The following is a 13443-nucleotide window of genomic DNA, read 5'->3' as shown; positions in this document are numbered from 1 at the left end:
CAGTTAGGAAGCACATTCAACGGACAAGATAAGTAGTGGTGGTGGCTTAGCCAGGTGACAGCAGGGCAGAAAATGACAGGTGATATGATCCAACAGGTAGTTGCACTGTTGTTCCCATCAGCACAGCATCCGGATATAGAATGTGGGAGAAAATGAAGACATCAGTCATAAATGACTCCAAACTTTTTGGCCTGAGTAAAATGATGGTGGTGTTTACTTAGGAAAAGAAGTGGTAAGAAAAAGTTGGCTGCATGAAAACCAACTTTTTATGATTATGGCATGCATCTGCCCAAACAGGATGATGAAAAGAGTATCCAGAAAAGGAAGCAAGAAGTATTCTCCGTTTCTGTTAGGTGCACAACCAGCAAAAGCAAGCTCACTCAGGTAAACGTGGAGAACACTGGAGAACCTACCCCAGGCAACTCGTTGTACTTCCTGAGAGCTGACCAGTAAAAGGAGGTGCCATTACTCAAGTCTAACTTTGTGGTTTATCCCCTAGACTCTTAAAGATCAGTTTTAGTTCTGTAGACCTTGGAAATAACACATCTGGTTATTTTACCAGCAAAATGGGTTTATTCAGGAATAGCAGAGGAACTGCAATGTGGGGCAAACAAGCTATGGTGAACCACAGGCAAGTGTGAAGAACAAAGGAGAGGAGCTTGCTCATACAGAGGAAAGGGGAAGTTGGGAGGGCTGCTTCCCACCAGAGTCTGTAGGCGGAGACCACAGTGGTGGCCTCTCATTGGCTGAGTAGTGACGGCTCCTCATTGGCTGGGGCTGTTGCTGGGCCAGGAGAAAATCTTCCTCCTGCCAGGGTAGTGAAGGGAGCTTCTTCCTGTTGGAGAGTGCAAAGTCCACCTCCTCCTCCTGGGTCTGCAAAGGGCTGCACCTAGTGGTATCACGTGACAGCTCCCCCTCTGGCCTCCTGACTCCATTTTACTTTTTACTTTTAATTATTAGTTCTAAAAGTTTTTATTGAAGGATAGTTGGCATACAATGTTATATTAGTTTTAGGTGCACAACCTAGTGATTGGACAATTCTAGGCATTACTCAGTGCTCACCACAATGAGTGTAGTTGCCATGGACAAAATTACATTAACGACATAAGTACAAGATTGAAAAAAAAAATTTTAATGTTGGGACACCTGGGTGGCTCAGTTGGTTAAGTGACTGACTTCAGCTCAGGTCATGATCTCATGGTGTGTGAGTTCGAGCCCCACGTCGGGCTCTGTGCTGACAACTCAGAGCCTGAAGTCTGCTTCAGATTCTATCTCCCTCTCTCTGTCCCTCCCCCACTCATGATCTGTCTCTCTCTTTCTCTCTCTCAAAAATAAACAAACATATAAAAAATTCTTCAAAGTTTTTTTAATGTTTATTTTTGAGAGGGGGAAGGGCAAAGAGAGAAGGGGACAGAGGGTCCAAAGCACGCTTTGTGCTGACAGCAGGGAGCCCAATGTGGAGTTTGAACTCAAGAACCAGACTGAGCCACACAGGTGCCTCACAATATTATTTTTTTCAGTATTATTTTTTTAGTGTTTAAAATTTTATTTAAATCCAAGTTAGTTAACATATAGTGTAATAATGAATTCAGGAATAGAATTTAGTGATTCATCACTTACATATAACCCCCAGTGCTCATCTCAACACAAGCCCATCACCCATTTAGCTCATCCCCTCACCTCCCTCCCCTTCAACAACCCTCAGTTTGTTCTCTGTACTTAAGAGTCTCTATGGTTTGCCTCACTCTCAATCTTATTTTTCCTTCCCTTCCCCTATGTTCGTCTGTTGTTTCTGAAATTCCACATATGAGTAAAATCATATGATATTTATCTTTCCCTGACTTATTACACTTAGCATAATACTCTAGTTCTATCCATGTTGTTGCACACGGCAAGATTTCATTCTTTTTGATCACCGAGTAATATTCCACTATCTACATATCTATATCTATACCTATATCTGTATCTATATATCACATTTTCTTTATCCATTTGTCAGTTGAAGGACATTTGGCCTCTTTCCATATTTTGGCAATTGTCGATAACGCTGCTATAAACATTAGGGTGCATTTGCCCCTTCGAAACAGCACACCTGTGTCCTTTGGATAAATACCGAGTAGTGCAGTTAATGAGTCGTAGGGCAATTCTATTTTTACCTTTTTGAGGAAGCTCCATACTGTTTTCCACAGTGGCTGCACCAGTTTGCATTCCCACCAGCAGCGCAAAAGGGTTCCTCTTTCTCCGCATCCTCACCAACATCTGTTGTTGCCTGGGTTGTTCATTTTAGCCATTGTGACTGGTGTGAGGTGGTGTCTTACTGTGGTTTTGATTTGTGTTTCCCTGATGAAGAGTGATGTTGGGCATCTTTTCATGTGTCTGTTGGCCATCTGGATGTCTTCTTTGGAAAAGTGTCTGTTTATGTCTCCTGCCCATTTCTTCACTGGATTATTTGTTTTCTGGGTGCTGAGTTTGCTAAGTTCTTTATAGATTTTGGATACTAACACTTTATCTGCAATGTCATTTGCAAATATCTTCTCCCATTCCATGGGTTGCCTCTTAGTTTTGTTGATGGTTTCCTTCACTGTGCAGAAGCTTTTTATCTTGATGAGGTCCCAGTAGTTCATTTTTGCTTTTGTTTCCGTTGCCCATAATTACAATATTATTGACTAGATTCCCTGTGCCGTGCTTTCCATCTATGTGACTTATTTATTTTATAACTGGATGTTTATACCTCTTAATCCCCTTCACTTATTTTGCCCATCCCCCTCCCTCAACTCCTGTTTAAATGGGTCCTTCTACAGATCTTCGAATCCTTACCTCAACAATGCCACATTATTTTTTCCGTTCTGAAAGTCATCTCTTAGTAATGAAGATTTTTCATGAAGGTCAGCACCTTCATTTATAATTAACGTGTGCTATCCCAGGGCCTTGGAGTAGCTGCTAAGATAGTCAAAGAGCTCTCCTACCATTCATGTCGAAGTGCCATCATTCCCATTCAGTGATCACCCATGATATTCAGTCCCGGCTCTTGCCCTGCTTTTCAATGGTTTATCACAAACCAACATCCCCCAAATGCCCTGTTGGTTTTGTCACATCTCACAAAATTATAGGTAACGTAGCTTTGGGACTCTCCCTTTTCAAAAGCAAGAAATCACTTAAAATTCCATGGTGTCAATAAAACAGATTTGTGACACCAGTGCATAGAAAATGCATTTATTTTATTGATTCCTCTAGGCTCAACACACCAAGCCATGCGAGTGGGACATACCTTACATGAGTCATAATTTGGATTATTCACACCATTTGAAAAATACATTCTCATTACACGCAGTCTGCATGAGGTCTTTGTGCGTGTACAAGGTGTGAGGTCTTTGGTTTGGGGTTAGCAGTAGAGTTCTTTGGGATAAGGCAGATCACTTGCTAGGATTGGACGAAATGGTTTCCAAATGGGCAAGCTGGGCAGTGTGCAATAGCACAAATTGCCCTAGTTAAAACTTCATATAATTTAATAGGAAAAACACTACAACTCAGTAGGAAAATGGGCCCGATATATAAATAGGTAATTCTCAGAAAGTACATAAATAACCTAGAAAATCATTACAAATTGTTAGCCTAACCTGTAATCTGGATATGCAAATTAAAACAGTATAGGGGCGCCTGGGTGGCTCAGTCAGTTAAGCGTTCGACTTCGGCTCAGGTCACGATCTCACGGTCCATGGGTTTGAGCCCCACATCGGGCTCTGTGCGGACAGCTCGGAGCCCGGAGCCTGCTTCGGATTCTGTGTCTCCCTCTCTCTCTGCCCCTCCCTTGCTCATGCTCTGTCTCTGTCTCAAAAATAATAAAATAAAAACATTAAAAAAAATTTTTTTAAACAGCATGAAACATTATTTTTGGCCAATGAGAGATAATAATCAATGTTGGAAGACTGGAATTAAATTTGCACATACTATAGACCAGGAGAAGTCAGTGCAAACAGTGTGGAAAGCACTCTAGAAATCCATGTCAAGATTTTTAACATCCGTGTCCTTTGATGTGCAAATTCCTCTCTGAGGAGTCTATTTTGAGGAAAGTATTTTAAATTACAGAAAATCGTATATAAAAACGATCAATGGAGGTGTTCTGGTGGCTCACTGGGTTAAGCGTCCACCTTTTGATTTCAGCTCAGGTCATGATCTCACAGTTTGTGTGGCTCTGTGTGGAGCCTGCTTGGGATTGTCGCTCTCTCCCTCTCTCTCTGTCCCTTCCCCACTCTCTCTCTCTCTCTCTCTCTCTCTCTAAATAAATAAATAAGTAAAAACTTAAAAAAATGATCAATGGGTTATTATTTGTAATAGCAGATATAATTGAAAACAACTTTATAATTTAAGAATAAGAAATCGGATGAATAAGTTACAATACATCCCTACAACCAAGCATTATGCACCATTTAAAATGATATCTTTTAGCTGTTTGGTTTTGACGGTTCCCCGAGTTTCTGCCATCTGCCTAACAGCTGGACCCCCTCCTCTGAATGTACCATAATAAATTCAGCCTGTCTCCTGTTGGCGACATTTAGGTTTCAAGTATTTTTCCCATTTTAAACAATACTCAAGCAAGAATTTATGTGAACGTTCAGATGTGCATTAAAGACCAAGAAACATCTTGAAAGCCGGCTTTGAAAGCAGACCCTGATCTGGGGGCATTCTGCAGACCCGCGGGCCTCTGAGCCTGGGCCTGGGAGAGTCCCCATCCCCATCACGGTCACGGCCCCCCGGACTTCATGTCTGTGTTGAGAGGTTCTCGTCTGCCTTCCCTGATGTCTCCACAGACTGGTCTGGAAACAGTGCAGGGACACACTCACGTGTTCAGGGGAAGAGAAATAAACCCCTCCCAGGTGTTTGCAGGCAGCCCTATGTCAGGAGCCTAGAAAACACCCAGTTTCTGCCGAGGAAGCAAGGAATGCCCATGTGTAGCTGCAGGTGCAGAGGAGACAGGACAGGCAAAGGAGAGACTACGGAGGCGGGCCCTGGGCCAGGGACCCTGTGACCACCCTGTGACAGTAGCCATGCTCTCAAATCTAAGATCCCCATTTCCTTAAAGGCCTGGCACCTCTCCTGCTACCAATACTGTAAGGGTCAGGGTTCTAATGACCAAAATCAAAAATAAAACAGAATCCACCACGGCTAATTGAAGCAGAGAAGGATTTACTGCAGAAGTCAGGTAGCAGACTCCCGCGAGGGCCGCAGGAACCAATTTGATGCTGGGCTTCCAGAAGCAGCTCTTGAAGCCAGCCCAGAGCCACAGCCTCCACTGAGAACCAAATGGTGGAAACTCGACCTCCCCGGGATAACTGCTGCTGGCACGGGGTCACTTGGGTGTCCGGGACTCACTGTCACCAGCCACGGCTGCCACCTGCATCGGCAAAGTGGAAGGCCCACAGAGCCCGGTCCGTCAAACGGTCACTGTCCAGCCGAAGGCCAGTGCAGGGGCATCTGGTGGGTGCAGCCTAGGAAGTCGGTCCGTATTTCCCTCCTGGAGGTTAGGGATTCCGAGTTCTAGCTGGGGCGGGAGAGGTAGATTTCACAGTGTAGGAACTTATCCAACTGTAGAAAGACAAAGAATGATAGGAAGCCCCAGATATGGCAAATGTCCAGTGTCAGGACAGAGCCAGGATAGGCCAGATCACCACTGTTGGACTCTCGTTATGCCCGGGGCGTGTTGTCCTTTAGAAGACAGCGTGCTGGTGACAGGTGCCTCGGGGGCCTGCTTCTCAGGTAATGACCTGCCTGTTGGTACGTAAGTCTGGATGAGAGCATCTCCACAGAGCCCAAGTTCTAACGACGTACACTTCTCTTAATGTAAACCTGTGATGCAGTGATTGTGTCCGGGGTGGAAAGCAAGCCTTTGTCGGCACTTGTCACGGTCCCCCAAACCGCACAGTTTGTTCAATGCAGACATGGGCCTTTCTCTCTGGAAATTTGTGTGAAAGAATCGACAGTAATCACTAGACAGGAACGGTTGGGAATGCATCGTGTAGAGACGCAAGGATACCGACCAGTTCATCATCACCATAACCTTGAGGGAGCGTGTAGCGATTGGGGGTTGCGTGCCGAGGGGAAACAAGTCCTGGTTTTTTTCCAGTTAGTGGAGCAGCCATCCTAGGTCCCGTTAATGGCGGAGGTACAACCTAGAACACTGAGCCAGAAGTTTTCCTGGAGATGTCACAGCTAGAATTCGAGCTGTAGGCGTGTGACAAACAAGTCGAGGTAACATTACATTTTCTGAGAAGCGCGAAGGGGGTTGGGGAGATGAATGCAAGAGCAAGCAGAGGCAAGGCCAGTTAAAGGGCAAAGGTCAGGTTGGTGACCGTCCAGAGTCACTGAGCACAACACTGAGGACCCTCTACCGGAAGGCGGTGGAGAAGTCCACCTCCAAATACCAGTGGGAGCAACATGCCCTAAAATGGCCCCGGGCTATTTCAGCACACTTGCAGATTACCAGTGACATGGGTGTTAATATTTTATGGCTCTCAGTTACACTTGTAAAAGTTGTAATTAATCTCACCGGGTAAAAACTGGCACGCGTGCTGCTGCGAAACAGAATCGTAGCCTCTTTGCGATGCCTGTATGCGAGCTCATCTGGGATCCTGCGAGGATGCCCTCGCCCGTCCCAGCACCATAAAGGGACCAACAATTAGCATTTGGAAGCTGACCCACACTTCCCCACTGTTTGCTGATTGTTAATTAATTAATTAATTAATTAAATAGCAGTTCCTCTATCACTGGCTAGTAAAGACCTCCTCAGGGTGGTCTCCCCTTTTCCCCTCACACTCCCCAGGGGGGAGGAGGATTTTCACAACCTCCTTCAAAGCAGGGTTACATACTAGACATTTCTTTTGGTATAGTGCTTTGTACACACATACTACTTGTCAAATAAATGGACAGATGCATGGATGAATGGATAGAGACACATAAAAATATAGGCTATATTTCTTGTTTTTCTCTCATCATAAAAGCTTTTTTTTTTTTAATGTTTGTTTTTGAATCGCTTCTCGGCCTTTTGGCTAAGATCAAGTGTAGTATCTGTTCTTATCAGTTTAATGTTTGTTTTTGAGAGAGCACAAGAGAGGGAAGGGAAGAGAGAGAGAGAATCTCAAGCAGGCTGTACACTCTCAGCGCAGAGCTCCATGCAGGGCTCAAACCCACAAACTGTGAGATCATGACCTGAACCAAAATCAAGAGTCGGATGCTCAACCCACTGAGCCTAAAAAGCTTTTTGGTTTTTTTCTTTTAAGCTTAGATTGGAAGGAAACTTAGCATCACCCAAGTTAATTTCATTTTAAGGATAAGAAAACAAGTGAAGAGAATATATACATGACCTCAGAACATAAACTAGGCCATCATCAATTCAGCGTTTTTACACTGGAGAAAAGTGCAGGGCCTACCTACCTGGGCCCCTACACAATTCTTCATGGATCCTGCACCTTCCCAAACTGGAAACACCAAGATCTCTACAGGAGGCAACTAGAAGATGACTAGAATACGGAAGGGGCTTCGGGGCTTCGGGGTGTGGGAAGACCATTCACGAGGAGCACCCTGGCTCATGGGCAGCACTGGCCACGAGGAAATGAGATTCACAGCTTTTTTAAAAATAATTCTAGGAGCATTTTAATTACAGCATAGAAATGAGAATTGACCCCTTCTCAACACTGTCTGGGCAACTGCCCCAGTATTTGAGACCAAACCTAGAGGCATTTGATCTATTTCAGAATGTCTGGTTTTAGAATTTAATCATTCTAGATTATTTAAAGCCCATGATGAAATTAATTTAAGATGATGACTCTTCTTCAGTAAGGAAAAAAAAAAGGTTAAGTTCAGATCAACTCATTTCAACTCATTCAGGTTTCCTAGAAGATTACAAAGATTTCAAATTTTAAAGAATTAGCCAAAATGAGAGAATGAGACTTGGGATCATTTATCTTTGCTTTTCCCGAGGCACAGATAATAGCCCCCTAGATTTATACTGCACTTTCAACATTTCACATCTATTCTCTCGTGTGATGATCCAAGATGGGTACAGAAAGTGTCACTCTTCCATTTGAACAGTTGATGAAACTGAACTCTGCAAATCGAAGTAGGTTTATCATGAAATCGCCAAGTCCAAGTTGGACAGTTGGAATGAGAAAGGACTTGAGAAATTGTCCATCCCAGAGCCTCTTTTTTACAGATGAGGAAACAAATGCCAATCCTCTCTTCCATCTTAAAACAGCTCTTCTCTGGATATCATCATCCTAGCAAGTAACCAACCTGGTAATACTTGGATTGAACAAAGTCTGTACCATGAATTCTCATCGTTCCTGGCATAAAAGATAATGTTAAAGGTAAAATGCTCTTCTTGTGCAAGTATAAAATGAACACATGTCAAAGATTTTATTTAATTCATTAACTAATGAGGGAACCATTAGATGTTACAGCTGGTTCAAAAGACCATTCAAAGAATAAGCAATGATGTGAAATGATTTTACAGTACACGCAAAATAGGTCTGTTTTCAGCGCAATAATAAATTGTATTCCACCAGGTACAAGTAACTTGAGTTTTTATGGACAAGGATCTTATGCATTCTTTTCAGTGTTCTACAGTTTACAGAGTTGTAGACAGCTCAAAGACAAAGAAAGGCGGAGATAACCTAGAAGCATGACGGACACAGGATATACCTAGTAATCTTTTGGGTCCATTTCAGTCTTTCATAACTTTTCCTCTACACTTGCAAGAATTCACACTTGAATACTGCCAAATATTGAGGAATAAGCAATAGTAATTCTACACAAACTCTTCTAGAGAATCAAAAAGGAATACTTCCCAATTCATTCCATGAGGCCAGCATTACTCTTAACTAAAATCAAAGACATTACAGAAGAAAAACTATTGACCAGTATTCCTCATGAACATTATTGCAAAAATATATTAACTAATCGAATGTACCAATATATAAAAAAAAGATAATGTATCATGACCAAGTGGGGTTTATCCCATGAATACAAGCCTGGCTTAACATTCAAGAATCGATCAATGTAATTTACCATATTAGCAGACTCAAGAAAAAAATATCTCCTCAATAGATGCAGAAAAAGCAGTTGACAAAATGCATCACCCATTCTTAATAAAATCTCTCAGCAACCTATTAGAAGGATACTTCTCTAACCTGAAAGAAGACTTCTATGAAAACATACTATTAATATTGTGGTGAAAGATGGAACACTTTCCCTCTAAATCAGGAAGAATGCAAGGATGTCTACTCTTGTCACTTCTTCTTCTTCTTCTTCTTTTTCTTTTTTTTTTTTTTTTTTTGAGAGAGAGAAATAATGTGAGTGGGGGAGAGGGGCATAGGAAGAGAGAGAGAATCTTAAGCATGCTCCACATTCAGCATGGTGCCCAACGCATGCAGGGTGTGATCCCATGTCCCTGGGATCATGACCTGAGCCAAAATCAAGGGTTGGACACTCAACTGACTGAGCCACCCAGGCGCCCCTACTCTTGTCACTTCCATCCAGCAGTGTACTAGATGTTCCAGCCAAGGCCTAAAAAATAAATAAATAAAAGAAAGGAAGTGGTAAAGGAAAGTAAAAATAAGACTGTATTTATAGATGACACGATCGTCTATGTAGAAAATTTGATGGAATCTACAAAAATGCTAATAGAACTAATAAGAATTTAGCAAGATTGTAGGATATAATATCAATATATGAAAATCAATCATATTTCTATGTTCAACCAATAAACAATTGGGATTTGAAATGTGAAAAATATTTACCAAAGCATCAAAACAGATGGAACACTTAGGGATATATCCGAAAGTTATGTGGAGACTCCACAGTTTAAAATAATAAAACACTGCTGAGAGAAATCAAGACATAAAAAAATGAGGGGCTCTTGATCTTGTGGTCCTGAGTTGAGGTCCACGTTGGATATAGATATTAAAAAAATAATAAAACCTTAAAAAAAGAAACTAAAAAATGAGGAAATGTATTTGTCAATTGGAGACTTAATATTGTTTAAGTCAACACAACCCCAATCAGAATCACTGCAGGCTTTTTTGTGGAGATTGACAAGCTCATTTTAAAATCCGTACGTAAATGCAAAGGACCCAGAATAGCTGAGACAACTTTAAAGAAGAAGTTTGAGGAATGGCCTTACCTGACTTCAACACTTACTATGAAGCTACAATACTCAAGGTAGTGTTATGTTGGTATAAAAAGAGATAAACGGGCGCCTGGGTGGCTCAGTCGGTTAAGCGTCCGACTTGGGCTCGGGTCATGATCTTGCAGTTTGTGAGTTCCAGCCCCGCATCAGGCTCTGTGCTGATGGCTCAGAGCCTGGAGCCTGCTTTGGATTCTGTGTCTCCCTCTCTCTCTCTGCCCCTCCCCTGCTCATGCTCTGTCTCTCTCTGTCAAAAATAAATAAACATTAAAAAAAATTTTTTTAATAAAAAAATAAGAGATAAACAGATCAATAGAACAGAATGAAAGTCCGGAAATAGACCCATACATATAGAGAGAGACATTAATGACATCCATTGGTTTTCAACAAATATGCAAAGGCAATTTAAAGAAAGGATAGTCTCTTCAACAAACAGGTGCTAGAACATTCGGATAGTCACATGCAAAAACCGTGATTTAGAACCTTATCTCACACCATACAAAAATTAACTCTAAAAGTAATACTGGAACTATAAAACTTCTAAAAGGAAACATAGGAGAAAATCTGTTAACTTTGACTTAAAGGTTTCTTTGATGGAAAAACAAGACACAATCTGTAAATGAAGAAAAATGACTAAGTTGGACTTCATCAAAATGATGAATTTCTTCCCTTCAAAAGACATATTAAGAGAACGAAAAGACAAATCACAGACTGGGAGAAAATATTTGTAAAGCATATATCTCAAAAAGGACTTATATCTAGAAAATATGTGTGCGTGTATACGTATGTGTGTGTGTATATATATGTACACACACGTATATACACATATACACACACATATATTTTAACTCTCAAAATTCAATAATAAGAAAGTAAAGTACCCAATTAAAAAAAAAAAAAGAGGGGCAGCTGGGTGGTTCAGTCAGTTGAGCATCTGACTCTTGATTTCTGCTCAGGTCATGATCTCAAACCATGCATCGGGCTCTACACTGACAGTAGAGAGCCTCCTTGGAGCCTTCTCTCTCTTTCCCTCTCTCTCTGTGTCTCTCTCAAGAAATAAATAAACTTAAAAAAAAAAAAAAAGCAAAAGTGTAAACAGATACTGCACCAGTATGTGGATGACAGATAAGTGCATGAAAAGACAAATCATTGGCCATTAGGGACGTGCCATGTAAAAGCACAATGAGGGGCGCCTGGGTGGCGCAGTCGGTTAAGCGTCCGACTTCAGCCAGGTCACGATCTCGCGGTCCGTGAGTTCGAGCCCCGCGTCAGGCTCTGGGCTGATGGCTCGGAGCCTGGAGCCTGCTTCCGATTCTGTGTCTCCCTCTCTCTCTGCCCCTCCCCCGTTCATGCTCTGTCTCTCTCTGTCCCAAAAATAAATAAACGTTGAAAAAAAAAAAATTTAAAAGCACAATGAGATAGCACTGCACACTGATTAGAACGGCTTAAATTTTCAGACTGACTATACCAGGTACCAGTGAAGATATGGAAGAGCTGGAGGTCTCATACACTGTGCAGGAGGTAAAATGGCATTGGAAATTCCATTGGAATTTCCATTGGAATGGCATTGGAATTCCAACTGCATCGGAAATTCGTGTGGTGGCTTTTTAAACAGTTAAACACATGCTGACTCCGTGCCACCCACTCCACTCTTACCCGTTGACTCAAGAGAAATGAAAGCATTTACCCGTACGAAGAGTTGTACGCCAATAGTCATAGCCACTCTCTTCAAAATGGCAAAAACTTAGAAATAACCTAAATGTCCTTCAACAGGGACGGATACAAACTAGTACATTTGTACAAGGAAATCCAGGCAATATCGTGGATGAATCTCAGAGTATTTTAAGTGAAAGAGCCAGATGTAAGAGAATCCATAGTGTTATGATCACATTTATATAAATTTCTAGAAAATACACATCTATAGGAACGGAGCAGCTGTTACCTTGGGACATGACTGGGAATGTGTTATGGGGTGAGGGGTGTGGAGAGGCAAGAGGGATGGTTACGGAAGAACGTGAAAACACTTTCGGGGCGATGGATATGATCATTATCTTCACTGTGTTGGCAGTTTCATGAGTGTATGTATATATCAAAACATCAAATTGTACCCTTTCGTGCATAGTTTCTTGTATGTCGATGATACTTTAATAAAGCTATTTTAAAATAAAACCTACCCTTGAAATGCTTTGTTGCTTTTTCATGCAATTTAGGTTACCATTGCAACCCATGGCAGTTTGGAATTCTCACCTGAATTAAATTCCCCAAATCCCAACACCATGTCCATTTCCTTACCTTTGAGACTGGGTTCATGCTGTCGCGCCCCCCCCCTCCCTACCCACCCCAAAGCATGAAGTATTCTTGGAGTCATCATCCAGGACAACTCGAGTTCTTTGGCTCCTATGTAGGAATGGTCTCAGCGCAAACTCCGCTCCCACCCTGTTCCCCCAGGTATATTTAGCTGCTCAGGCAGTAACTCTCATAAGTATTCATCCGAAGAAAACAATCTTCCCTGATAGAGGAGAACAGTTTTCTAGCCAAGGAGATCATTTAATTCCAGAGAGTTCCCCAAGGCAGCCACCGCCGTTGTCCAAATGGAGATTGTTGAAGAGAGGGGCTTGGGTGGGGAATCGGGGTGAGGCCCAGGTCCCAAGCTTGCGAAACTTTCCTTATTTCCTTCCCATGCTTTTGGAAGTTAGGCGGTGGCTAATGCTACCAGTTGGCAAAGCAGAAGAGTGAGCTCAGCTGGATTTTTGTTTCTTAAACTTGAGCCTCTTTGATACAAAATCAGCCTATATTTGCACTGTCACCAAGATAAAACGGTAACACTAGCCCTACTTCCTTTCCACGTTTAAATTATGTCCCCTTTCTTGTACATTTTAACCATGTTTCCCTCTAACGAAAAGATGGGAGGGTGCCTGGGTGGCTCAGTCAGTTGAGCGTCCGACTGTGGCTCAGGTCATGATCTCGAGGTCTGTGAGTTCCAGCCCCGCATCGGGCTCTGTGCTGATGGCTCGGAGCCTGGAGCCTGCTTCGGATTCTGTGTCTCCCTCTCTTTCTCTGCCCCTCCCCTGCTTGTGCTCTCTCTCTCTCTCTCTCAAAAATAAGTAAACATTAAAACAATTTTTTTAGAAAGAAAAGATGGGAGGGCGCCTGGGTGGCTCAGTCGGTTAAGCGTCTGACTTCGGCTCAGGTCACGATCTCGTGGTCCGTGAGTTCGAGCCCCGCGTCGGGCTCTGTGCTGACTGCTGAGAGCCTGGAGCCTGTTT

The 13443-nt window shown here is 42.5% G+C and overlaps 1 pseudogene; it reads left to right on the top strand.

The window, feature by feature from the left end:
* The first annotated feature begins 7023 nt into the window (after nucleotides 1-7023).
* LOC115509544 lies at nucleotides 7024-7152 on the top strand (annotated as a pseudogene).
* Nucleotides 7153-13443: the final 6291 nt, after the last annotated feature.

The sequence above is a fragment of the Lynx canadensis genome, chromosome A2 (assembly GCF_007474595.2).
Source record: "Lynx canadensis isolate LIC74 chromosome A2, mLynCan4.pri.v2, whole genome shotgun sequence".
In the NCBI taxonomy this organism is placed as follows: Eukaryota; Metazoa; Chordata; class Mammalia; order Carnivora; family Felidae; genus Lynx; species Lynx canadensis.
The sequence above is the reverse complement of the archived record's forward strand: the minus strand, read 5'-3'. Positions and strand labels throughout refer to the sequence as shown.